Raw genomic sequence first — 27,995 nt, 5'->3', positions numbered from 1 at the left:
CTGCCCTTAAAAAAGCCAAGGGGGGGGGCAGGGAGGGGGCCCTGGGAAGGGGACATGCAACAGGCTGCTCAGGGGCTACAAGGGTCATCTTTTTTTTTTTTAAGAGTTTTTTTTTAAAGATTTTATTTTATTAATTTATTTGAGAGAGAGAGAGTGAGAGAGAGCATGAGAGCAGGGTGAAGGACAGAGGGAGAAGCAGACTCCCGGCTGAGCAGGGTGTGGGACTCAATCCAGGACTCCAGGATTGTGACCTGAGCCAAAGGCAGCCACTTAACGGACTGAGCCACCCAGGCTCCCCCAAGGGACATCTTAAGGTAAAGAGACCAGAGGACCTTTTGATTCCTGTGTGGGGCTCAGCCTAGATCACCAGGCTTCTGGTGATCCCCACATAGGGATCTGAAGCCAAATCTTCAGCCCTGGACTCCCTTGGGAATGCAGCAGGGATGGGGATGAGGGCAGCCCTGGCCAGTGCCGGCCAATCCTTCCAGATCTGGTCCATTTACCCTTTACAATAACAAACATTTGTTCTTCAGTAGACAGAGGTGAGTTGATGCACAGAAGTTGGGGGTTTTGGGTTAGCCTCCCGAAGAAACTCGTATTGTTAAGAGAAGGTCTGGTTTTCATTAGCAAAACTCAGAGAGAGAGAGAGTTTGTGCCTTGATTTTGATTAGTAGGAATCTGGGCTTGGCAGGGATGGAAACTTCCGGGTTCTTGAAAAAGCTCACTTTAAAATAAGCAGACTTCTGGTGTAAAACGCCTTTAGTATCTGGATTGTGGCATGACTCACTATTAATAGACTTTCATTTCACTTTATTGTCTTGTTTTCATTGAGTTTTGTGTTGTTTTCGTTTTTTATTTTTTTCCCATTCAGTGAGGATGTTCCCTAGAAATACATAGGAGATGGACTTAAGCTTTGGGAGTTGGTGGAGTTTATCCAAGAACAGATTAAGTCAAATGGGGATGAGGGCTCTGAATGCAGGCGGTGTGTAATCTTCTTTGATTGAGTCCAGGGAACAACTTAATGGATTTATCCAAAAGTGAGTAGTTAAGAAGGAAGCAAAGAGGTGACAATCAAGCAATTTCCTACCGCTAGGAATCAAGTATGCTCATTGGAGGTGGAGAAGGAGGTAAGTGAGTGGGATTATTTAGAAATCAGTATGTGAACAGAAAGTGCTCAGATTTTGGGAGGTAACTCAGGGAGCAACAGGATCAACTTAAAATAGTTTTCAATCTCCTGGCTCTGGAGGGAGTTCTGGGAAGAAGAACAGAAGGTGAGGATGATCAATGTTGAGGGGTCAAAAATGACTTCGCTCAGACGGGGTTGGGAAGGAAAAATATGCTCATCTGAGGGCAGGTCAGGTTTAAAAATGCATCTGAACCTGTGTTCTGGGAAAGCAAGAGTTTGAGCTGTCAAGACTAGGGGAATTCAAATGTTGAAAGAAGACAAGAGTTACGGGATTTTGGACCTTATGATATTCCTGACAGCCGGTTTGGGAAATTCCCCTAGAGGCAGAGGACATTCAGAAAATTTTCAAGTGGGCTACTCCAGCTGGGGAAATTTGGAAACTAAGGGGAAATGCTCTCTTGGAGGCAAACAATGTGGGACAAAGCTAAGGCATCCCAGAATGGAAGGAAGATGCAGTCGCCACAGAAATTGCCATGTTGCACAAGTAAGGAAGCCTTGAGAGCCTTCAGAATGGGAGAAATCCAGAGAGAAGCATATGATGTGCTCCTGGGATTAGGGGAGGATACAAGGCCAGAGGTTTTGATGGAGGCTAGGTGCTGTGCTACCAGGCAGAGTCCCATTCAGGGTGCCTCGTATGCAGAGTTGGAAGGGTACATGTACAAATTGTTAAATTGTTGAAGGAAATCAGTTTTATTGGGTGAACCTTAAAAGAAAGGTCTTAAGGAAGGACATGGTAGACTGGTCCTTTATTTACTTTCCGAGAGGTGTTTTCTTAGGATATGGCAAAGTTGCTGTCTTGATGAGATTCTTCCATCAAATGAGTGTTAATTTTATAGGTGGTGGACGTTGAACACTAGCCTGGCTTGACTGACATGCTGGAAAAACTGAACCATGTGGGAATTTTTGGTTCTTCCTTTACATTGCTTTGGTTTATTGTTGTTGTTTTTGTTAAACTAATATGAGCTCTTTACTTATGATGGATGGTAGCAGCATGGATCTAGATTCTGTGAGATGTTGAGTTTAGGAAACATTGTATCTGCTTGGGAATTGATGTTAAGATTATAAATTACTCTAATGGTCATATTTGGTTTGGGGATTGAGTGATTTTTCTCAATATTCTGGAAATGGGTCTTTTCCCCTATTATATTTGTTTCCCTATGATTCCCTGAGATTCTGGAAAGATCAGACATGCAGGAGATTGGGATAATCACAGTTTGAAGGTGATAATGTTCCTGTGGGAAATTTCTCAGTCAGTGGAAAATACTGAAAAAGAAACCCAGGTCTCAAATGCACTTCCTTTGGCCAGGGTTGAGCCGATCCAGAAGGAAAGGAAAGAAATCAGGTGGCTATGTAAACATTACAGTGAGACTTTAATTGCTCTGAATTGATCTGAATGAAGGAGGGAAGATGAACATAAGTAGGATTTTAGATATTGAATTAGTTTTGCCTTTCTGGAATGATCCCAATTTAGCCCAGTTTAGCTTTCTGTAATATTCTTGTATTAGCTTTTTAACTCCTGCTCTATCTTTAGTTATGTCATTTAAAAAATTTCTTCTGTTATTTCTTTGTGACTTTTCTCTTTCTGCCTCATTAAATCTCAATAGAAATTTGTGTCTTTTATTGATCTTTTCAAACAGTCAACTCTTGAATTTGTTCATTCCTTCTACTTATCTTTGTTTTCTGTTGCACTGATGTCAGTTCTTACCTTTGTCATCCCTTTCTTCCACTCTTTGTAGATTTTTAGTCTTGTCTGCTTACCCCCCCACTCCACCCAAGTTCTGAAGTTGGATATTTAATTCACTAATTTTTAGCCTTGCCTTTTCAATGTCAGAATTTAAGAGTATAGATTTCCAGGGCACCTGGGTGGCACAGTTGGTTCAGTACCCGTCTCTTGTCTCAGGTTGTGATCTCAGGGTCGTGGGGTCAAGCCCCACATCAGGCTCTGTGCTCAGCATGGGGTCTGCTTGGGGCTTTCTCTCAGTCTGCACCTCCCCCCTGCACACTCTCTGTCTCTCAGATAAATAAAGAAATCTTTAAAAAAAAAAAAAAGAAGAGAATAGATTTCCTTCTACCTACTCCTTTATCTGTATGCCACAAGTTTTGATAGGTAGTATTTTCATTCCATTTAATTATAAATATTTAAACATTTCTATTATGATTTCTGTGTTGATTTGTGAGTTATAGAGAAGTATGTTTTTAAATTTCCAAATTTATAGTTATTTTAAGTTAATCTAAAGATTGATTATGATCTCAATTGTACTATAGCAAGAGAATATGGTATGCAGGATACTGAATTCCTGAAAATATTTAGAGAGTTGTTTGTGGACTAGTACGTATCTATTTTTTTGTAAATAGTCCATGTGTTCTAGAGAACAACATTTATACATTCAATCTAAAGATTTTATTTATTTATTTGGGAGAGAGAGAGAGTGGAAGAGCATAAGCAGGGGAGAAGGAGAAGCAGAACCCTGGGATCATGACCTGAGCTGAAGGCAGACGCTTAACCAACTGAGCCACCCAGGTGCCCCTATACATTCAATCTAACTTGTGAAATATGTTAACATGTTTATATCATTTTCCTTCTTGACCCTCCCTTTCATTTAGGATGTGGCCCTTGAGATACTCTGGTTAATGTAGGGTTCTCAGCTTCCCCTTCACTGCATTGCATGGACACCCAGCTTTGTCTCCTATGCCCTTAGGAGTGGCCATTCATTTCCAAAATTCTAGATTCTTGGAATCAACATTTTCCCAAGGCAACTCAACTCTGGTGTTTGCTTGAAAGTCTGGTGTTATAAAACTGGTTTGTTGTTGTTGTTCTTGTTGTTGTTTGCCCTTGGGGATTTTCCTTATTTTCTTGTGAGCTCAGGAATGCACTTACTTTCATTGTAATTCTCCCATCATCCCACTATTTTGTGGTAGAAGGCTGTTTCAGAATATCTTGGAGCACCATATTGCCAGAGGCAGAATTCTCTAGATATTCTTTACTGAGAAAATAGTAGGTAGAACTCATCTCTTCTGTCCCTTCTCATTTTTCTATTTATTAGGCCTGGAGTAAGACATAATCCTCAGGAATACCCAGTGGTCTGCCATCTTTTCGATGAGGAGGAGATCGAGCTCTTCTCCCGGGAGAGAAGCAAAGAAGGTTCAGGTTATTTTTCTCTCCAAGCCCTATTTTTAATGTGTGATGATTTTCTCTTCCATTGCAGTTGGAAGTATTGGTCTGAGATTTCATATCAGTTTGGTAACACCGTTTGCCCCTTGCTTATTCATGCAGATATGTTTTAAGGAGGAATTTCAAAGAAAATAAGACCATCGTGGTGGTAATGCCGACATACTTAGAGGGAAGTGGAGGGAGAGAGCAGGAAGGAGACAAAGGAATGGGGAAAATAAGACTTAAAATAGGTCTTGGCTTACATATAAGTTGCATGGTGGAAGTGGAGAGCCTGTTGGCATAATTATGTGTTCTGGGCCCCTAGATTTTCAGAAAGGGTCTCTTTCCTAATTTATTACTATTGACATAAACAGGTCATGTAACAAAGGATTGCTGCCCTGCTGGGTTTATGCCCTGTTTTGGGATCAGGGTTTGAAAACATAAGCACTTCCATTAAGTGCTTACAATTTGGTATGTTGGACAAGCTATAAAGAACAATAAGAAAAATACACAGTACCATATGATCCCTGCTGGTGTATAGTATTCAAATAGTATCAGGGTTGGGGCGCCTGGGTGGCTCAGTCGGTTAAGCATCTGCCTTCAGCTCAGGTCATGATCTCGGGGTCCTGGGATTGAGCCCTGAGGGGGGCTCCCTGCTCAGCGGGGAGCCTGCTTCTCCCTCTGCTTCTGCCCCTCCCCCTGCTCATGTGGGCGCTCTCTCTCTCTCAAATAAATAAATAAAATCTTTTTAAAAAATAGTATCAGGGTTCATTTGGGGCAAGTTCACTGCAAACCAGAGGAGTCAGAGAAGTCTTCCTAGAGAAATAAAGACAGGAATTGGCCTCCATTTTAGAGGGGCAAGAGAAAGATAGCAACCAACTCTCTGCATAGAGGAAATGTCTGTCTGTCTCTCCCACTCCTGAGGTAGGCCTGCCTGTGGAGCAGAGGGCCCACATGACTTAGAATAACAGTGTAATATTGCTGACTTAAGAGAGCTACAACTTTCTCATTTTACAAATGAGAAAACTGAGATTCATGGTATCAGCTCACAGACCCTCAGGGCTTCTGACCCTATACCTATTAGTCTTCCTCCTTGTACTGTTTTTAAAACCTCCTATAATTATACTACTCCTCTTGGTTGATCAGTAGTTACTTCAGACCATAACTGGAGTATGACTAATGCATGGAAATGTATAAGCGTTGCATGGACAGTAATAACATAAGAAACAGTTATTGATTTTACTTTGTCTGTAACTTACAACTGTCTAATTCCGTGAAATACCTGCGATAAATAATTAGTTGGTATTTGCAAATGCTTAGCTCTCTCTAGAGTAAGGTGCTATATTAATATGAAGAAAAAGATCCTTAGTGTCAAGCTCGGGACCTCTGGGCCTGGGGGTATCAATTAGCTGAAAAAAAATTCCTAGAACAAAAGTTAATTTGATGATCTATTACACAGAAGAGTCAAGGTAAAGAAATAATAATCACAAATGATTTAGCCTGAAGAAAAGGGGGGAGACTCCATGAATCACCAGAGAGAGGACTCTTGATTTTCATCTTATTTTTGATGATAGGTTTTTTTTGTTTTTACCAATGTTTGCAAAGGGGGTATGCTGAGCCATCTTTGGGCGAGGATGACAGGCTCTGTTTGTCATCCCTGTAGCTGTTGTCACACCACGGCAATGGGTATCAGCACCGAGTTCTGAGAGGGAAAACATCACGGTAGAGAAATTATCTTTTGAAGTAAATGGAAACCATTTGATGATAGCCTGAGAGATTGCAAACACCAGGCATACACCGAAAAAGAAGAATAGCTTTTCTCATAGGGGGACTGGGAACTCCCAAGAAGTAATGTGTGTTGCAGTAACGAAATCTCATTCCTTATTCTGGAATCATCTTCCTTGAATAAATACTACATACTACCTCTCGGTTAGCGCCATGTGGAAGGGCCCACTCATGTTTCTGGACCTGGGTCTAGGGGTTGCAATTCCCTGGAAGCTGATTTCTTCTTACTGTTGGACCTTGATTTTCCAACTGGCCCATCTTCCGCCATTCTACCCACAGCTCTTGGTTTCCATTTCACCGTGGACCTGCTTCCGCCAGCCGGATGCCCATTCTTCCTATTATCCCACTTCTACTAGAAATTACAGCGATTTTTTTTTAGGTTAAGTACTTGAAAACACCATCCTAGAGAAAGCGTTCCTTTCTGTTTCTAGACAGATCTCCTTTTCTTGAGAGGTACTCACACCCTCAAGCCACGTAGCTGGAGTAATTCCTGGAGCTTCCTAAGGAGACTGGAAGGGGTCTCAGATAAATCGCCACTGTCCCCATTTTTGGGGGGAAGCAAAAGAGGCCCAGAGAAACCTCTAATTCGTGTTATAGCTATATAAATATAAAGCAGTCAGAAGAGGGCCTGATATACTGTAAATAAAGAATACCATTATCTGTGTTGTTTAAATGACCAGGGACAAAGCAGGAGCTCAGGAGGTCTAAGATGGACCAGGTTGGAAGGGGATGGTGTATGGGGACAAAGCAAACCCAGCAGGATGGTTCGAAGTCAGTGCTACCCCAATTTTGCAGGATGGTAATATTTATCAGGCACACTCAGCTTGCTTGAGCCAGAGAGGAAGGGTCTAGGGCCCACATGGCACCCTGGCAGCTGAGAGATCAGCATCTCAGCTTCCTGTAACAACACGGTGCGAAGCCTGGGCCAAGCACTCGGGAACAGACCGTGACAACGAATGGAGAGCTTTCTGAACGGCCGTGGCAGGTAGCAGGGACGGCTCAGGCATCGGGGTGGCGGTGTCAGTGAGGTCCGGAAAGAGGGGCCGGCTGTGCTGGGGACAGCTGCTCGAGTGGGGCTACGCCTCCCTTGAGCACAGGTGTCTTCAGGAGGTCCAGGCAAGCTGGGGCAGCCTCAGGCAGTCTCCGGGAGGCCTGCCGGAAGATAAGGCCCCATTCTTGGGGAACTGAGGCCTTGGAGATGTTAGCCATTCTCCCGTGGTGCTCAGTGCTCTGACCTGGGGCAGTGTTGGCCTCACAGCAGAGGGGAGGACTGAGCAGCAGGTGGGGCCCAGGGGATGCGGGGACAGGCAGGCAAGGCAGATAGGCCTCCATAGGATGTGGCAGGTGACCTTGTCTCTGTCTCTGACTCTGGTCAATGTTCTTTTCCACCCCACACTGTCATTTCTTCCAAGCTCCTCCGTAGGTTGAGCTGCATTTACGGTCGTGCCAAACCCTCCATCCGAAGGCTCCTTGCCATCTGGGAATCTTCCTTCAAGCTGTTACTCGGCCAGACTTTCTTCCCCTTTCCTCTACAAAGCTTTCTCCTTTAGCCACAAGCAGCATGGTGATTTCCAGCCTTAACTTCTTCTAATAAAAACTAGTTTTCTTTTCTCTGATGATAAAAGCCATCCCTTGTAATTTGGAAAATGGGGAAAATCAGAAAAATACAAAGAAGCGAATAAAGATATCTATAGTCTTGCCACAGTAGCTTAATTCTCCTGGATGCCTTTTCTATGTCCTGGGATGGAGTGCGTAGAAGCATGGGCCTGGGGTCAGGGTTGGGCCCTGTCTCTTCACTAATTACATATTTCATCTCGGGCAAGTTGCTCAAGGTCTGGGTCTTATTTCAGTACCTATAACTCGTAGGTATTTCTACCTTTCTCTTGGGCTGTTATAAGAGTTAAATAATATAACGCCTATAAAGTGCAAAGTACAGTTCCCAGTGTGCAGTAAATATTTAATAAAGGATAGTTTTTTTTAAAAACAGGGATCATGTACTACATGTCTTTTTTTTTTAAGTGTTTTTTAATTTAACAGCGTAATCTGAGTATGGTACATATGAAATACTCTTAAAGAACGGTCATTGCAAATCTACAACGTGTTTCTGGTTCCAAATTCTTTTTTTTTTTTTTTTTTTTTTTTTAAAGATTTTATTTATTTATTTGAGAGAGAGAGAATGAGAGAGAGCACATGAGAGGGGGGAGGGTCAGAGGGAGAAGCAGACTCCCTGCCGAGCAGGGAGCCCGATGCGGGACTCGATCCAGGAACTCCAGGATCATGACCTGAGCCGAAGGCAGTCGCTTAACCAACTGAGCCACCCAGGCGCCCTCTGGTCCCAAATTCTTATCCTACGATGTAACTTGCTTGGACTGCCATTCCTAAGAGTCAAACTATAAAGCGTTAATAGTTGGATATACTTCCAGCAATCATTTTTTTTTTTATGTCTGTTATGGAATGTTTTATATTGAAAATATTCTGGTTTGCACTTAGGTAAGTCTGGGGTCCATGTGCTTGAGTTTTCATTGTTAGAGTATCTGTAGTTACAAATTCACACAGGGAATTAGCAGTCCTCAAATATTCACAGGCGGACTTCAAAAATTAGACCTGACTCAGACATAACTCCGTTTAACACAAACCTGTATGACATCAACATTTGGCCAGTTTTGCAGATGATTTTCAGATGTTTTGGCAGCAGAGTGTAAATCAAAAGCAAATGGAAATTGCAAAATTTGTAAACAACACAGGAGTTCATGAAGTTGACGAAAGTGATATATCTAGTGGAATGGTTCCTATTGCTTGAAAAATCTTGACAAACAAGGATCTCACGAGTTACAATTGAATACTAGGAAATCAACCAACTGAATTATAGAAAATGAAGATTGAGCTATTAAAGCAGAAAAAACTGGAATATAAAGGAATTTAGAGGGGCACTTAGCTCCTTCGAATATTTCGCAAAAGTTATGCTTTTCATGATTGTTCCCGAGGGGTTGTTGAGGGTGATATATCTATATTAACATAAAATTTTGCTGAGAAAATTGTGCCCCGACTTCCCAGTCAGCCCTTAATTCTTTGTACTTTAAGAATATGCTTAGAATTTTATTTATTTTTTATTTATTTTTAAGATTTTATTTATTTATTTGACAGAGAGATAGCGAGAGCAGAATACAAGCAGGGGGAGTGGGAGAGGGAGAAGCAGGCTTCTCGCTGAACAGGGAGCCCGATGCGGGGCTCAATCCCAGGACCCTGGGATCATGACCTGAGCTGAAGGCAGACGCTTAACCGACTGAGCCACCCAGGCACCCCTATGCTTAGAATTTTAGCCTCCGTTTTATTAAACAGAAAACAAAAGGACCTCTTTAGAAATTTTCATTTTCATTTTATTTTTTGAGATGAAAGTGCAGTCAAAATCTTTTCACTCTTTACACTGAGATTTTGGTCCCTGTTTCACATGGATTCCCTTCAGATGGCCCCTTTCCAGCGCCAGTCATCCTGGAATATCGAACACCTTCTGTGTATGTTCCTCTGCTTTGCCAACAACCGGTGGGGTGTAAGTTTTACTGGGTGAGAGGCTACACCCAGGTAACTGGTTCAGTGTGTTTCCCAGTTACTGGATGACCATGTCCTGTAGTAGACTAGAACTGAAAGCCCACTTGAATTAGTATGCTTTGAATTTTTAATGATTCTATTAACCTCAATCGTCAAGATATGCTTATTATTATGCTTTAATTAATATATAGCTCAACTGGAAAGAATCAATGGGGGAGGCTTGAGGACTTCCCTTCTTGGACAGTTTCAAGAAAGAAATAGATAAACATCAGTTCCAGACTCCTGAGACATTCATCTGCGTGTAGGCGGAGGGTGAAGCATGGTATCTTTGGTGCATCCCTCGGCTCTTGCAAATTATATTGGAAAGTGCCCTGGCATCTCTGGGCTCGGACCTTTCGACTCCACCACGTCGCTTTGCCATTTGCATTGACCAGGTAGAAACAGAGAGTATAATGTACTCCAATGTAAACCTTGGAGTTTGCATGGACTCTCTACCCTCCTTTGGTTCTGAAGATGGGCTGGTTGACATTCATTGGTTGAACTAACTGCTCTTCCTTGGGTTGAGAGGACCCCCTTAGCTTTCTCCTGCCCACTTATTCTTGCTCTGGTCATCAGGCTGTTTGGAGCTTTCATTCTTTTTGTGTTTGTGTGTTTGCCAAATTAGTAGTTTGCTCTTGTGTGTTGACCTTTTTAATATTCTGTATTTTGATTGGTTGGTCTTACCATTCTCTCATTTTCAGCCTGGCTAACCCTCCAGGGAAGAGGTGAAACAGCTATCCAATAAAAATACAAAATACTGAAAAGGTCAAAATACACTATTACAATAAATTACCATAACTCAAACAGGGAAGCAGGCATTAAAATTCTGATACGTACAAGGATAGAGATTGGCATGAGAGTTGCAAATGGCACAGCATTAATGCATTTGGATGTCAGAGTTCACCCAGAAGAGAGTAAACATTCTAAAACCGGAGTCTCAACATCATCTGGTGAGTCTCCTCTGCTGCCGCGTCCCTCCATGGTTGGGTAATGCAAAGCTGCTCTCAACTTCACTGTTTCTCCTTCTTCCCCAGAAGTGGGGACAAGAGCGGGGGAAAAAAAAGAGCAAACATGGTCTGTGCGAGATGAAACTCTTAAATCAGGCTCACGGAGGACCCATTAGAATTTATGGCCGGTCAAGACACAGAGCATCCATTTTATTTATTTTATTATCTGGGTCCCATGGACTGTCACTCGGCAGAAATGACACACAATGCATGCAAGATGGAAGCACGGTCTCCAAAGCCCTTTCATCCCCCTTGCAGTCGGAATATTTATTCTAGGGATAGTTGGCGAGACGTTGCAGAGAACCTAGCCCTAACTCAGGTTGGCCGCGCACCTGCTGTGGCCTATGCATACACCCCTAACCTAGTGGGTCCCTAACAACATCAAAGTCTTTGTGAATATGACTCAAGACGTTGGAGATACAGATGCCTAAGACAGTGTCTGTCACTTTGTGAGTCTCAAGCGATATGAGCTACCCCTCGCTCTTTCTCCCAAGCTCTGGGATCTTGGACAAGTCTCTTAACTTCTCTGGGCCCTGATCCCCATGTGTTTTCTAGAGCTGGAAGAAGAAACCTAGTGAAGTGCATGAATCAGTGACCTGCCAGGAAGCGCCCCCCTCCCCACACCCCCCTCCAACCCACGTGAGGCACAGAAGCCGAATAAATCAAATCTCCAACCTGGAAGGCCATTTCATATTGGTTGGATCAATAGGAACTCCATTTTCCCTGAGACCTCGCCAGCAAGCATCACTGGGGGCTCCTGACAGCCGGGCTCCTGGCATCTGTGGTCCCCTCACCTCCCACTGCCTGTCACCCAGAATGATGGCTGACCCCCTCCAGGGGGGCAGGGGGTGCCATCAAACGCCTGACAGGCCTTCGGGGGTGGAGTCTCCTGCTCATGGGCAGCCACCATCTAATCGGCTCCTGCTTGAACAAATTATCTCTTAAGTGGTGGCGTGAAGAGCGCTGTGTTAATCTACTAAATCGTAAACCTTCCCTGCAGTGTGACGCCGCTATCCCAGGCAGATACTAATCTGCAGTCGTACTGTCAGTTACGGTTTTGACACCAACACTCTGAATTGCCAACAGAAAATCGTATTTGACATTTAATTCCAATCATGCAGAGCCTTTCATTGAAAGCGCTGTCAGTTTACCTTTATTTGGGAGAAGGGGAGACAATATGCTCGTGTCTTCTGGAAAAAAAAAAAAAGAATGAAGGAGGTGGGGTGGAGAGGAGAAAGGAAGAAAAATCAAACTTCAAATAACGTTACCAGTTGAAGAAGGACTTTAATCCTCACGATGGTCTGACGCTGGAACCACTCCCACACGCCTCTGGTTTTTAATTCTCAAATTTACTGCATTCCAGCAAATCTCCATCATTTTACATGGCTTAGGCACTAATTCAGGTCAGATAAGGATTAATTAGTCAGTGTAAACTGGCCAGTGGCATCAGTGTGCCAATGAGTGTTTTAAAATAATCGGCTCTTACTTTGAATCGGTATTTTCTGAGGGCGGGGCCCCTGGAGTATTATAAAATTGCAATCAGGTATCTGACAGAACTGGAAATGAGGAAAAATGTCAGTTTTAGCAGTGTTTAAATCTCACCTGCCACTGAAATGCCACCCCTCTCAAATTGGGTCCTGTGGGAAATGAAGGGGTGGAGGGAAGGATGGAAAGAGGTGTTGTGCTCATTGGGCAGGAGATCAGCCTTTAAAATCAGGGGTTTGCAAACCTGGGGTTGCTGGGCGATTAGCCGGAGCGCTTGTTAAAAGACAGTTTGCTGGTGGGTGCCCCCCACCCCCAGGGTTTCTGATACAGTGGGCCTGGGGTGGAGCCTGAAAATGTACATTTAAAAAATTTTTATTTATTTATATGAGAGAGAGGGAGGGAGAGAGCAGGGGGAGGAGCAGAGGGTGAGGGGCAAGCAGACTGCGCTGAGCGCAGAGCCCGATTCGGGGCTTGATATCACGACCCCTGAGATCATGACCTGAGCTGAAACCAAGAGTCAGGTGCTTAACTGACTGAGCCATCCAGGCAACCCTGAAAATGTGCATTTTTAACAAGTTCTTCCGTGATGCTGCCAGGCTGCTGGCTCGGGACCACACTTTGAGAATCACTGGCTTCAGATAGGGTGGAGCAGAACGACAGGGACCAGAACAAGAGAATGGGGCTGGGGAGGCATTGACCCCCAAATAGTCCAGAGAGCACATCAAAACTTCCAGACATGGCAGGTGGGTCGGAAACATGGCCCCGCACCAGCCAATAAATGAGGAGTAGGGGACCCATGACGTGGTGTGGCCAATCTTTTCCCCCCTCACATGCTGCCTTCCCAACCCTTTGACTGTCTTCGCAATACAGATGAAAGGAAGGAGGGGGGGCAGAGGTTAAACTGAAGGTACCCTATTTGAAGCACAGAAGATGGAACAGAAGGGGAAAGTTTGGGTGGGGATGCTCTTCCCTCATTATTTGCGGGAAGCAGGTATGGAAAGAGTAGGTGAAGGGGACACAAAAAAATCCAAGTTAAATTCAAGTCTTGGCTCTATACCTTAATTGTTACTTGGCTCTAAGGCTCAATTGCTTCATCTATAAAAATGGAGGTAGTAATACCTTTTGCCTAGAATTGCTCCACAAATTAAGAAAGTGCACCCCTGGAAGGAGTGACACAAAGTAGCTGCTCAGTAAATGTTTGCTGCTTTTCTGTTCTGCACCTGTCCACCACCCAGGCCATAGGCAGTGAAGGCAGGTATGTTGACATTGACTCCTTGTTGTTATGCAGCAGATGAAATTGCCTGCAATGTGCCCCGGACCTGGAGGGGAATTTGTTACTTCCCTCTGCCCAGGTCAGGTGCTGATCTTTATGAGAGAAGATTCGGAGAAGCCAGTTGGTTATCTGAGCATTTGGGCAGGAGACGAAGGGAGAGGGAGATGAGGGGGCCAGACCGAGGGGGGTAAAGAGCAGAGCAGAAAAGTGGCCGGGGAGGTGTGTCCCCCCTATTTTAGACTTAAGGGCCTCTATAATGGCATCTAATGCTGCCCCGGGGTGGAAATTCTACTCAAGATGATGCTTTTAAGAAATATTCCACTTACACGGATGCACCACATATGAGGCATTCTATTCCCATAGCAACAGTGACAGAAATGGCAAAACTTATAGTCTCTTTCAGCTGGGCTTTATGAGGCAAGTGTGTCTTCTGGCTTCTGATGGTAACTCTCCTGGGCCGACCTGAACCTTCCAGCCCTTTGCATCATGGCCACCCGCTGGGAATGCCAGACCACCAGGCTGGTGAAGGGGGTTCATGCCACAGCTGTTGGCTGGGAGCCTCCGGGGAGGCTGTCCATTAGGGATACACATGGCCCTTGCCCCAGAGATGGTAGGGTTTGGTGGGGGGACATGTAACCTCAAAATTTTCTCACAGTATGAAATGTGTTTTAGCAGGACCAAATGACAATGATAGTCAGGCAACCAGTGATTCAGCAAGAAGTAATCAGGTGGATTTCTAAGACGAGGAACTTGGCCTTGAAATGAGAGATTGGGGGCACCTGGGTGGCTCAGTCGGTTAAGCGTCTGCCTTTGGCTCAGGTCGTGATCCCAGGGTCCTGGGATCGAGTCCCACATTGGGCTCCCTGCTCAGCGGGAAGCCTGCTTCTTCCTCTCCCCCGCTCGTGTTCTCTCACTATCTCTCTCTCTCAAATAAATAAATGAAATCTTAAAAAAGAAAGCAAGAAAGCAAGCAAGTAAGCAAGAAAGGAGAGACTGACAAAAACATGGTGGGTCTCTGTCTTGGAGGACCTGGTGTTGCAACAGTTTATCAAACAGGGTCTGGTGGCCAGGGGCTGGGGAATAGGTACCATCATGGTTAATGTGATACGTCAATGTGACGGGGCCGAGGGTGTCCAGATCATACCTTATTTCTGGCTGTGTCTGTGAGGATGTTTCTGGATGAGATTAGCATTTGAATTAGTAGACTCAGCAAAATAAGATTGTCTTCCCCAATGTGGGTGGGCATCATCTGATCCTTTGAGGGCCTGCATATAGAACCAAAAGGTGAAGGAAGGAGGAATTCATCCTTTTTGCTTCCTGCCTGCCTGCGCAGCTGGGACATTGGTGTTCTCCTGCCTTTGGATCTCGACATACACGGTCAGTGTTCCCAGCTCTCTGACTAGGACCATACCTACCTGGCTTTCCTGGGTTCTCCAGCCTGCAGAGGGCAGATCGTGGGACTTAGCCCCCATAATCATGTGAGCAGCTCCTCATCATGAATCTCTCCACATATATATGCATGTGTGTATCCTTTTGGCTCTGTTTCTCCGGAGAACCCTAAGGCAGGGGCCAATGGGGAAGAAGCTCAGTTTTAGGAATTAGGCCACATTATCAGGGCAGAAGAACTGCCTAAAGTCTGAGCGCTCAGAGTAGAGGACTTAAGCCCCTTCATTCGCCCTCATTAAAGGCAAGAGTGGCTCAGAGGTCTGGGAGGGGCTGAGCCTTCCCCTGAGACCAGGAGACTCCAGGAGAACTGTTCGGGCAGGGATCAAGGTGGGCCTTTATTCTCCCTGTCTGCCTCCTGTTTGCAGGTGGCTAGTGTACCAGACAAGGTCTGGGAGGGCTTTGTGCTGCTCCGTTCCAGAAATGGTCTGACTCTGAACGCGGAGTCTGGAGAGGGGAGATGCCCCTGAGCTGTTACCTTGGGCTGCAGACTCCACCTGCTCTTCTGAATCTCCCAGCACTGAAAAAGGAGCCCTTCCTCCAATGTTTGCTGTCCCTTTCTCCATTTTTCCATATCCCCTTGCCATTTCTGGGGAGCAGAGAAAGGGGCGTGGGGAGTATGTGCGTGTGTGCGTGTGCACATGCCTACCCCCCGTGCGCACGGGCTTCCCTGCTGGTCCGTGTCTGATACTCTTCTTGTCGCGAGAAGACTTCGAGGCGGCTGTGGCAACAGCGGGGACCGATGTTATTGAGAAACTCGGAAGATGTGTGAATTGCCCGTTTCACACCGCTCCTTTAATGCCGAGGTCCTCCCTAGCGATAATGACAGGAGGAGGACGGGAATATTGTGTTTTCTGTCCCTGCTACTGTCTGGGGCAGCCAGCTGCTGTGCAATCTTGTGAAATCCATAGCCACCGACCGGGTGCCCGAGGCTTCCCCAGTCATGGGGGTGTTTGTTTATTTTACCTTTCACCATATCAGGCTTAATTAGCGCAAGCCTGTTTCTCCGGTCTTAACGGGGGCAAGGGAGCCTCGCACCATGCCTTCCCTGGGTAGACAGCCAGCAAACATTTATCAGTGATGGTGACAGTGACAAGCACAAAGAGAATTCTTAGCAGTACAGAGGTGGTGAGATTTGGTGGATACATCTGTGCCCGCAGCCAGATTTGAACCGGAAGAAGCCAACCAATTGCCTCCATTAGTATTTGGAAGTTTCTTCTTGATAGAAAAAGGCTTTTCTTTGCAGAGCATGGACTTTATTGCCTTCAAGTTCACTGGGTAACCTTGGGTCGGGAACTCTGTATTTGTGCATCTCAGTCCCCCCCGGCTTCCTGGAGTTATTACGGGAATCAAATAAGATTGAATGTGCTTAGTGTAAATTAACTCAATAAATACTAACGGTTGTGACAGTCGCGTAATGTAGTGGTTAAGGGCATGGACTCTGGGGCCAGACCACCTGGGTTTGAACTTTGACTCGTGCCTCCCTGCTGTATGATCTTGACTTCTCTGTGTCTCAATTTTCTCATCTGTGAATGGGGACAATAAGAGAACCCACCCGATGGGGTTTTATGATGCTTGAGTAAATGAATTTTGTAAAGTGCTTAGACTGGTTCTCGGCATATCGTCACTGCTATGTAAGTATTCATAATAAATAAATAAAATTAGGCATCGCACTGCAGAGTATCATTTGGAGAAAATCTCCTGACAGTGGGACAGTAAAAATCCAATCTTTCTTAACACTGCCACTTTGGGATTATTTCTGTATTGGCCAGCTTTGCCCATGCAATAAACAGCCTCAAACCTCAGAGAAATAGGAATTTCTCGCTTATGTTTTAAGTGCGCTGCTGTGGGTCTGTGGGGCTCTGCTCCATGCCTTTCATCACTCTGGGGCTCAGGCTGAAAGAGTAGCTCCAATGTGGATGTGCCCACACTTTTGATGGAAGTGAAGATCATGTGATCTGAGCAGACCCCTGCAATCGCATATAAAGCAGCTGTTTGGATGTGACATGGCCGATCCCAGACATATCACGTGGCAGTGGACCTGAATGCACAATTTCCTATCTGGAATGGGGGTCGTGTGTATGACTGAACAAGGCAGCTTTCTAGAACAAGAACCAAGGTAGTGAGGAGATATGGCACCATTTCATGAGGAACGGTTGAGACAGTTAGCCCGGAGAGCTTCTGATGTGGTAGATGTCTCCACATATTTGAAAGCTATTTGGTGACAGATTCATGAAATATATACTGCGTAGCTCTGAATTAGGGTACAAAGCACAAAGCAGAGTTGGCTCAGCGTATATTTGTGAAAATGGGCTGTCGATCATGGCAATGGGTCTCCTCATGGTCAAGCGGACACCCCAGTTACCGGAAGTATTTAAGTGGTAGCATTAGCAGGTCAAATGAGACGACTTAGGAGGGCTTTGTGTCATCGTGAGTTCCCCCAAATTATTTTCACTCTGAATGGAAGCCAACTCTACCTAAGTTTGAAAAGTAGTGTCAAGTCATTTGGGATCGACAAGTGTGGCTGATTAGACCCCAGCCTTAGCCTTGCATGAGACCTACAGTGAGATGTCATGGTCACTGGCACTGCTCATCAGGCATTTCTTTTTCTTCTGAGCGAATAGGAAGATCTCACCTCCCCACCCATTGTGCAATTAGGCGTTTCCGTGGGCTTCGCTTTGACTGATGAAATGTGAGCGCTGATGATGCGTGTGACTTGCAAGAGGAAACTTCGAGAGCCCGTGTGATTCACCATGCTCCCCGAGCAGATGTGCTGGGAGGAAGCCTCTGTGAGCCTGGGGACTTCACCGATTACAGAAACAGATTCCCTTGCTGATCTGCGTTGCTCATGTATTAGGACTGAGAAACAAGCACTGTCCTAGTTAGTGAGATTTCTCGGGTTGCTTGTTACTGCAGCATCATCTCGTTGAGCTTGTTTGCTTATGTTTCCCCCATAAAAGCAGCGCTGTCTGCTGAACCGCATTTGTGATGGTGAATGTTCCAGTAGCCCAGTGAAGAGAGTAGAAAGAGACAGGTGAAATTAATCTTAATAACATACTTTATTTAGCCCAATATATCTAGAATATTATTATTTCATCATGTAATTGATGTCAGAAATTAACGAGGTCTTTTACACTCTTCTTTCCATCCAAAGCCTCTGAACTTTGAGGTGTATTTTTTTTAAAAAATTTTATTTATTTATTTGTCAGAGAGAGACACAGCGAGAGAGGGAACACAAGCAGGGGGAGTGGGACAGGGAGAAGCTGGCTTCCCGCTGAGCAGGGAGCCCGATGCGGGGCTCGATCCCAGGACCCCGGGATCACGGACTGAGACACCCAGACGCCCCTAGGGTGTGTTTCACACTCCCAGCACCTCTCAACTGGAGCTAGCTACAGTTCAAGTCATAGCCACGTTGGCCAGCCCGGATTAGAGGCTTCGAGAATAAGACTTGGCTTTCTAGGGACACGGTTAAGGGGACGCCACAAGCTTTTTTGCTATGGGTTATTTAATTGGACCCAGATTCATGTTGCGAAGGGGAAGGATAAGCATTTATAAAAAAAAAAAAAAGCAGGAGGTCTGTTATATTGATTTTCATGTAAACAGAAGGACAATGGAATCAGATTTTACTTTTTATCTAGTAGCAGATAGAAACTATGCCAAGGATCCTTTTGTACACATGATTTGTGACTTTTAAATAAATGGGTAATGCAGTCATGCTCAAAGCCAGACACCTGTGTGTGTGTGTGTGTGTGTGTGTGTGTGTGTGTGTGTGTGTGTTTGCAGTAAAAAGTGTCCCCCTCCCCCGGCTCACTTCCTACCCACCCCTCATCTCTACCGCATACCACCTACGACTAGTATTAGTGGTACTAGCTCCTTTCAGAGTCCCTTCATGTATATACATACAAAGGTGAACTTCTCTTCTTATTTCTCTTTTACACAAAAGGTAGCGTACCACACACACTTTTCAGTACTTTGCTGATTTTTCTATTTCACTTTAACATACGTTGGAGTTCTTCCTATGAAGACATAGAGACGCTCATCTTTTTTCTTTGTGGGACATTGAGTTGTTACACCATAATATTTAACTAGTCCCTTACTGATGACAAGGAGACTCATGCTTTTGTAAACAATGCTAAAATAAATGGCCTGTGTGCATGTCACTTTGCGTGGGTATAAGGATATCTGAAGGATACATCCCAGAGGTGGCATGGCTGGGGGTAAAGGACCAAAGATTGATGTCATGTTCTGCTGACTTGTCTATCACGGACTGAGAGAACTGAGTTAAAGTCTTCTGCACCTGGCAGGTTTTTGTTTGTTTTACTATATGTCTTGGTGACTTCTGCTTTAGGAATTTGCTGCTAGGTAGTTGGATATATACATGTTCATAACTGTTATAGGTTCATTGTGAATTGCACCCTTTCGCATTAAATAGGGCCCTTCTTTGTGTCATTTAATGCTTTTTTGGCCTCAGTTCCACTTTGTCTAATATTAATATCATAGACCTGGCTTTCATTTTGTTTGCGTTTGCTTGGTATACTTTTGTCCAGGCTTTTCTTTTTTTTTTTTTTTTAGAGCATGAGTGAGAGCGGCGGGGGGGGGGGAAGTGGGGAGGGACAGAGGGGGAAAGAGAATCTTAAGCATGTTCCATGCCCCAGGGGGGTTCGATCTCACAACCCTGAGATCATGACCTAAGCAGAGATCAAGAGTCAGATGCTTAACCAACTGAGGCTCCCAGGCCCCCCCACCCCAGGCTTTTATTTTTTAAAAATCACTTTGTTTTACATCTGTCTCTTTACAGCCTGGAGTTTGTATTTTCTTTGTGTTATTACCTAAAAAACTTTTACTTTTAATAATGATTGAAGCTCATTTACATACTGATAGGTCTGCTTGGGTTTAGTTTTTCGTATTTTATGCGTTCTTCTCAAGTATTTATAATTACTTCTTAAGTGTTTTACTCTGTGATCTTTGCTGTGTGTGTGTGTGTGTGTGTAGTTCTTCTGATATTTAGGAGGGTTGGTGTTTTTGTTCTAGTTGTTACCTTCATAAAATTAATTATAGCTTTATATAATTCTCTCAGCCCCGATTTTTCCACACAGTATCTAATGGTTTCCTAGCACGTACGGATATAAACCTAATGTATTTCTGTCCGTTTGTCCTTCCTTTCTTCTCCTTAATTCAGACTTCTCCTAAATTTGGTCAATAATATTATCTTTCCTGCAGCTTACATTTGAACTGTCACTAGGCTTTTATTACTTCTCATCTACTTGATTACTAGATTTGTCAGCTTTATGTAATATTCTCTGACTCTCCTCTGTTACCAATGAGGCAAATAGCAGAATTACTCTACCTCCTTCCTTCTCTGTCTTCTCTTGTCCATTTTTTTGTTAACTGTGTCGTTCCTAGATTGTCAAGTCCTATGACACTCACATTCTCTTCTCTCATCTAAATCCGTGCATGTGTGTTTCATTTTTTCCACTCTGAGCTGTGTGTATGGAAGACCCAGCCAATTCTTTTGCTTTGGCACCTCAGACAATTCTCACACGTTGCAACTGACCCTCTAGAAGTTTCCTCAAGTAGGGCGTGGGTCAGTGATCCTGGAGTGTGTGCAGGGTCACAGCTGTTTGTCAGTGGTCCTTATACTTGGAGGATAATTTGGATAAATGGAAAATTCTTGTCTCAGACGATGAATCCCTAGGGTGTTTTAGGTAGTTCTCCAGTGTCGTCTAGGGTTGGGTATTGCTGGGGAGAAATCTGAAATCAGCCCTTTTTTTTCTCTTGTAATCGAAATTTTGAATGCCAGATCAAAGGATTCTTTACCCTGAAAGTCCAACAGCTTTGCCAGGAGATGCGTTGGTGTTGACTTGTCTGGGTCGATTTCCCTGACCATAGAATTCCTTTTCAGCAGCAGTGTCAAGCCTTTTATTTCAGGAGAGTTTTCTTGAGTTGTATTGTTAAATATTTGTTCTCCTTCATTGTTCTGGCTCACTTTAGTTTTTTTCCAAGGGAGTCTGATATTGGCTCTCGTCTGTCTGTCTTTTACATCTGTGCTTGCATCCCTCGTGTGCTGCGACTCCTCGTTTCATTTTGTGGCTTTTATTCAACTTTGGCAAATCTGTCTTCATGTCCCTTTTTATGTATTTTTGCAGCGTCTTCTCCCTTTTGCACCTCTATATTTTGTTTTCACTTTGCTCCTGTGATGTTTGTTCTATTTTTTTTTCTAATTCTGTCCTGAGTTTTGCCAGCCACATTTCACTGAGAACTTTTTGGAAATCAATGATTTTTTGTCCTTTGCTCATATTTTTTCTTATGGAGTCTCTGTGTTGGTGCTGAACCAGTTATTTATATTATTATTATTATTTTTAAAGATTTTATTTATTTGACAGAGAGAGAGAGAGCATGAGCACGGGTAGGGGCAGAGGGAGAGGGAGAAGCAGGCTCCCCATGGAGCAGGGAGCCCAAAGCAGGGCTTGATCCCAGGACCCCGGAATCATGATCTGAGCCAAAGGCAGGTGCTTAACCGAGTCACCCAGGTCCCCCAAACCAGTTATTTATATTATTTATTATGACTGTTGTTATCTATTTATAATCTCTATGATATTCTATATCCTACAACTACCACATTAACTGCTGAAGAACACAGGGGTTAGGCAGTTGAAAATCCATGTATAACTTTTGGCTCTTCAAAAACTTAACTATTGAAAGCCTCCTGTTGACCAGAAGCCTTACCAATAACATAAACAGTTGATGAATACATATTTTGTCTGTTACATGTATTCTGTACTATATTCTTACAATAAAGTGAGCTAGAGAGAAGAAAATGTTATTAACAAAATCATAAGGAAGAGATAATACATTTATAGTATTGTATTGAATTTACTGAAAAAAAAAATCTCATATATGTGGACCCATGCAGTTCAAACCCATGTTGTTCAAGGGGCAACTGTATTATTATCCTTATTCCAGCTATGACTAGTAATAATAATACCGTTGTTGTTATTCATCATGTAATTCATCGCAGAATGGGTTGGGTTTTCTGAGCTGGCTCTTTGTTAGAAGATCCTGGGTCGGGGGACGGGTCTGGGCAGCCCTCTTCAGCTCCCTGGAGACAGACTCCCACCGGCCAGGGCTCAGCCATGATTCTCTGTGCCTCTGGCCTCAGCCACCGGTTCTGTTCACTTGATCCCTGTAAACAGCCCTTCCCTTCTGACCATGTCAATGAGGTGGCTCTTTTCTGAAATTTGTCCCCACTGGGCTCTTCTGTCACCCCTGTCGCTTCTGCTCTTCACACTTCCTCCAATTCAAGCCCAATCTCAACCAATCTGGGGGGGCCCCTTACATGCCCTTGGGAATCTGGATTATATCCATCTCTGAATTCTGTGGAAACTACATTTTGTGCAGTTTATAATTCTCCTTTTGCTTTTGTGTCATTTCTTGTGAGGGGAAGAAGTAAAATGAGAAGTGGGAGATGACTACTTATTGATCTGCCATGTTCATACCGGAAGTCTTGCTTCTCAAACTGACTTGAAATCCACGTACTGTTGATATTCTTTTGGAGCACAGTTGTGGGGCTTATTTTAAAGCCGGGAGTGCTTGGTTGTAAGTAGAGAAGGCTGCTTTATGAAATAGGGTTTTCTCTTAGCAAGTATTTCCAAAAATACTTGGAACAGTGTTATTCCTTATGAATCTCTACCAATTCTGGATACCTTCCTCAGGAATCCAGAAAAGATGCTTTTATAAATCAGCAAACTTGTATAATTTATGCCTGCAGGCTCTCAGAGAGCTTGCCCTTTGTATCGGTGTCTGATCTAAAGCCGGAGAATGAATGGCTAGAATTCTGGCATCCTACCGTGACATCAGACAGCCCTGGGTCATCACACAAGGGCACTCTCTTATACAGCTCGTAGGGCTGTAAATTGGTACAAGTTTTCTGGAGGGACTCTGGCAATCCATATTAAGAAACCGAAAAAAATTCATACCCTTTCAGCCAGTAAATCTATTTTTAGGAATTCAGCCTGCGGACATAATCAGAGCCACAGAGATCAATGCCCAAAAATGATTACCAGAAGTTGAACACAGCTTAAAATATTCGAGGGTACTAGTTAAGACGTGGTACGTGCATTTGACGGACTAGATATCATTCATGAAGCATTTTAGTGTTGTGGGAATACGCTTATGATATTATGTTAGGGTAGGATATAAATCTATAGGCCAAGTGATCTCAGTTATGTGAAACATGCAAAAAAAAAAAACAAAACCCAACTGGAAAGAAATATATCAAGCATTAATAATGAGCATTTCCAGTTATGAGACAATAGAGTCATACTTATTTTCTCTGTATACTTTGCTGTGTTTTGAATTTTTCTCCAATGAGCACATCTAGTATATTTTATATTGGCCTTTTATTTTCAATTTATTTTTTTAGGAAATGCATTCATGTGGGACAAAACTCAAAAGGCATAGGGATATATAGTGAACAGTCTATTGCTCGACCTCTATCTCCTATTTGTTCATTCATTCATTCATTCATTGCCTAGTTCTTCTCCCTGGAGGAAACAGTATTCTTTGTTTCGTGGGTGTATGTTCAGAGATATTCTGTGCCATCCAAGTAAAAACCCCCACACATGTATCTTCTTTTCCTCTCCCTTTCTTATATAAATAGTAGCAAACTACATACACGCCATTCTGTTCCTTTTTTTTTTTTTAAACTTCATATATTTTGGCAATGATGTCATATAAGTATAGAAAGAGCTTCTTAGAGTTTAGGAATTGTTGCATGGAATTCCATTCTTTGGAGGTACCTTGATTTGGTTAAATCAACACTGAAACTGTTACCGATCTTTTCCTGTTGTTATAAACAATGCTGTGATAAATAACCTGGAACATAGGTCATTTCAAACATGTATGTTGTTTATAATCGATGAAAGCTCATTACAACTGTCAGCAGGGTTCTAGGAGACGTCTTGCTGCCCGTGTCCACCTTGACAATGCAATATCAACTGAAACAAGACTGAGTTGGGCAGGCCAGACAGGAGGGAAGAAAGCTCTTTCATGGCTGAGGGATGCGAGCTGTGTCATAGGTATAGTATTAAGTTAGGCTTGTTTCCCAAGTAGTAGTTCATCCATTTCAGGAACCCTTGTCCACCTGACTTAACGTCTGTGTAACATCTCATTGAAAACTCCTTGCTGATAGCTCACTGCTATTTTTCACACTTAATGTGGGGCTTGTAATTCTTTAAGTCTCTTAATTTCTTACAATTCTTTAAGTCTCTTCTGCTAACTTTTCTCATTTGATGCTTGTTAGACCATGGAAGAGGGTAGAACAGTTAATACCCCATTTCACGGGTGAGGACAGTTAGCAAGCTCTGGATCCCTTGTTTGGTTCCTACCCTAGTGCAGCCCCGAGCCAGCACGCTCCAGCTCTAGCCCCTGCTCTCTTCCTTCCTGTCCACGAAGTACATTACAACTTTAGCTTTCTCAACTTCTTTTTTCCGACAGCCATTTTTCGTGAGACAACTCATTTCCTTACTTGGGGCAATATTTCACCCCCAGCTTCTCTTGGAGATTTTACCAGGATGTCACATTGCTTAAAACTAGACCTTCTATGTTTGATTTCTTCATTGAGATTTTATGGCTCTGGTGGGCTATTTCCAACTAAAAATATTGCAGCTGTTCTCATTGGCATTGAACTTTAGAGCTTCTGTCTCTAATTTATCTTGGTGTTGGAGCAGACCCAGAGCTGTTTTCTGAGGACAGTCTTGGCCCTTCATGGGGCTACTCACTCAACTCACCTCAAGCTTATTTCCTGGTTGGGCTCCTTAATTTACAGGCAAGGATATCAAATATGCTCTTTGCTCTGCAGGCTGTTAAAGCATAAAGATCAGCCTTTAAGCAGCAGCACGGAGTGTCTGTCCTCCAGCTCCCTGTTGGAGGACAAACCCCTGAATCCTTTGTTGTCTAGTTCTTAAGCCGCACTCAGCAAAACCCCAATCTTCTACTGATTTTCCATATATCCTTTATTGCCACCGATGCAGGATACCTTTCTCTCCTTCTGGAGTCGAACTTGAAATTTTAATCCACTCCTTAATCCAATCAACAGAGAGACATAAAGCATGACTAGGTATCAGTGCTGGTCGCCAGTCGAGGTGTTGGGAATACAAGGTGTGAGCAAGACAAAGTTGCTATTCTCGAGAAATTTGTATTCTAGTTGGAAGAGACAGATGGATAGATGTTAAACAAATAAAACGAGTAAACATCTAGTATGTCAGATATTGATAAATGCTATAGAGAAAATTAAAGCAATTTAGGGGAAATAGAGTGAAAAGATGTAGGTGTGTGTGTGCATGTGCATGCATGCACTATTTTTAGGGAGGTAGGGTTGGAAAAGCTTCATAGTCATATAACATTTGGATAGAGACCAGAAAGAAGGCGTGAGGCCCTTATATCCTGGAGGGAAGAGCATTCGAGACAGAGGGCTTCTCATGTTTCAGGGGCAACAAGATGTGGCTGGAACAAACGGGGGGGGGGGAAGTAGAGAGGTGGTACGGGGGGAGTGTTGGAGTTGGGGCAGGTGCCAGACCACCCATGGCCTCTAGGTGTATTAGGCAGGGTCCTCCAAAGAAACAGAATCAATAGGATATAAATCTATGTTTATATCAGAAGAGATTAATATATACAATATTATAATATAAATATATGTAACATATGTATATAATTAAAAGAATTATGAGGAATTGCTTCACATAGTTATGGAGCTGAGGAGTCCCACAATCTGCCATCTGCAAGCTGGAGACCCAGGGAAGCTGGCTGTGTAGTTCCAGTCAGAAAACCAGCAGGCTTGAGACCCAAGCCAGTATTTCAGTTTGAGTCTCAAGACAGAAAAAGATCAATGTTCCAGCTCAAATCAGTTAGGCAAGTAGAGTTCCCTCTTAGTCAGCCTTTTGGTGCCATTCAGATCTTCAACTGATTGGACAAGGCCCACCCACATTAGGGAGGGTTATCTGCTTGACTCAGTCTACTGATTTGATGTTAAATTTCATCCTGAAACACCCTCACAGACACACCCAAGATGCTGTCTGACTAAAGATCTGGACACCCTGTGGCCGAGTTGACACATGAAATCAACCATTGCCATGGGCAGTAGTAACTGGTTTTTACTTGGAGAGAGATGGGGAGCCACTGGAGATTTTGAACAGAGGAGACTTAAGTTCTAGCAGGATCCCTGGCTCTTGGGTTGAGAATAGACTGTGTGTGGGGGTGTAGAGCATGGGGGGTCAGGCAGAGAGAAGAGTTGGGTGGGCCACTGAAATCATCTAAGTGAGAAATGTGGGTGGCCTGGACTAGAATGGGGCTGATGGGCACAGTGTGAAAAGGTTGTGGTTCTAGATGTATGTTCTAGATACACTTTAAGAGGGTCTGGGGCACCTGGGTGGCTCAGTTAGTTCGGTGTCCAGCTTTTGATTTTGACTCAGGTCCTGATCTGAGGGTTGTGGGATCGAGCCCTGAGTGGGGCTCTGCGCTCAGCAAGGGTCTACTCGGGATTCTCCCTCACCCTCTGCCCCTCCCCCTGCGCTCTCTCTCTCTCTCTCTCTCTGTTAAATAAATAAATAAATCTTTAAAAAAAAAAAATAAGAGAGGGGCGCCTGGGTGGCTCAGTCGTTAAGCGTCTGCCTTCAGCTCAGGTCATGTTCCCAGGGTCCTGGGATCGAGCCCCACATCGGGCTCCCTGCTCGGCGGGAAGCCTGCTTCTCCCTCTCCTACTCTCCCTGCTTGTGTTCCCTCTCTCGCTGTGTCTCTCTCTGTCAAATAAATAAAATCTTAAAAAAAAAAAAAATAAGAGAGAGAGAGAGAGAGACTGCGGGCTCACAGAACCTTGTCCATACTTTTGTGACAGCACCTCTCATTTTGGACTGTAATTGCGGACTTGTTTGTCTCCTGCATTGAATGCTGTTTTAGTAATCTTTGTAAAAATAGCAATATAATAATAGCTAACAGCTCCTGAGCTGTGCTCTGTGTCAGTGACTGGGCTCAGTGCTTTATATACATAGTATCTCATTTGATTTTCACATCAACCCTGTGAGCTTATTCTTATTTTATTGAAGTATCGTTGACAGCCAGTGTTACAACTACAAACATGTTATTAACCCAATGTTATATAGGGTGTTCTTAAAGGCTGGAAATATTGTTATTTTCTATTTTAACCGGTTGCATATGTCCTCGAGGGCATTATGTAGATTTGTTTTGGTTTTTAGACTTAGGGAGATCCTGTAAGTGAGCTTTAGACGCAAGAAGGTTTAGAAACTTGTCTACAAGCTCACACCCTTAAATGCCTAGCGCTGTGTTTAGTACCTAGCAGGGACTGAATGAGTGGTGCTCATTCCTTCACAGATATTTCTCAGGTCCACTGTGAGCCAGGCTCACGGGGAATGGGGACAGAGCATTGAAAAGACGCCCAAAGTCGCCTCCCTCCTGAAGCTTGTGTTCTAATGGGATGGCACGCTTGGGGGCCCACGAGTAACCCGTCCCATTTTGGCAGAATGGAAGACTAGAAGGAAGGCTTGGCGCGGTGAGTAGGGACAAGCCAGTTGAGAACCCTGAACGCAGGTGAGGAGCTTTATTTAGAAAAGAGGCCATGCCTCTCTAGGTGAAGACACTGAGCACGCTGGGCAGCCCGATGATGACGGGCTGTGTCTTCCTGGCTCATCTGTTCTTTCTTTCTCCCTCGTTCCCCTGCAGTGCAATTACAGAGCAGTACTGGCGAGGCTGAAAATCCTCCTCCTTTTGACTTGATGCTTTGGTCAACAGGACACTTCCTCAGTGGGACATCAAAGGAGGTGACTGAGCAGTAAGAGGGATCGCCTCCAGAAGCCGGGAGAACGTGTTGCCTCTGCAGCTCTTCGGAGGGGCCTCGTCAGCCAGCAGCTGTGCTTGGCGTGTGAGCATATGGCGGGGCCTGGTGTGGCCCAGATTTCACTCGAGTGCCCTTAATGAGCCGGCAGCTGCTTCTGTCGCTGCCTCCCCGTCGCTGCCCCATTGCCCTGGCCCTCCCTGCCATCTCCGCGACAGTCTGCTCCACGGGCAGGG

At 44.2% G+C, this 27,995-nt stretch overlaps 1 long non-coding RNA gene across 1 annotated transcript; it reads left to right on the top strand.

Moving 5' to 3' along the window:
• On the top strand, window positions 1–27,746 carry LOC144382062 (uncharacterized). Its single transcript, XR_013448453.1, has 3 exons — window positions 1–314; window positions 4,231–4,334; window positions 27,717–27,746. It is a non-coding gene; the product is annotated as an uncharacterized LOC144382062 (long non-coding RNA).
• The last annotated feature ends 249 nt before the right edge of the window (window positions 27,747–27,995 follow it).

The sequence above is a fragment of the Halichoerus grypus genome, chromosome 6 (genome assembly GCF_964656455.1).
Source record: "Halichoerus grypus chromosome 6, mHalGry1.hap1.1, whole genome shotgun sequence".
Lineage (NCBI taxonomy): Eukaryota > Metazoa > Chordata > Mammalia > Carnivora > Phocidae > Halichoerus > Halichoerus grypus.
This window is presented reverse-complemented; position numbering and strand designations above follow the sequence as displayed.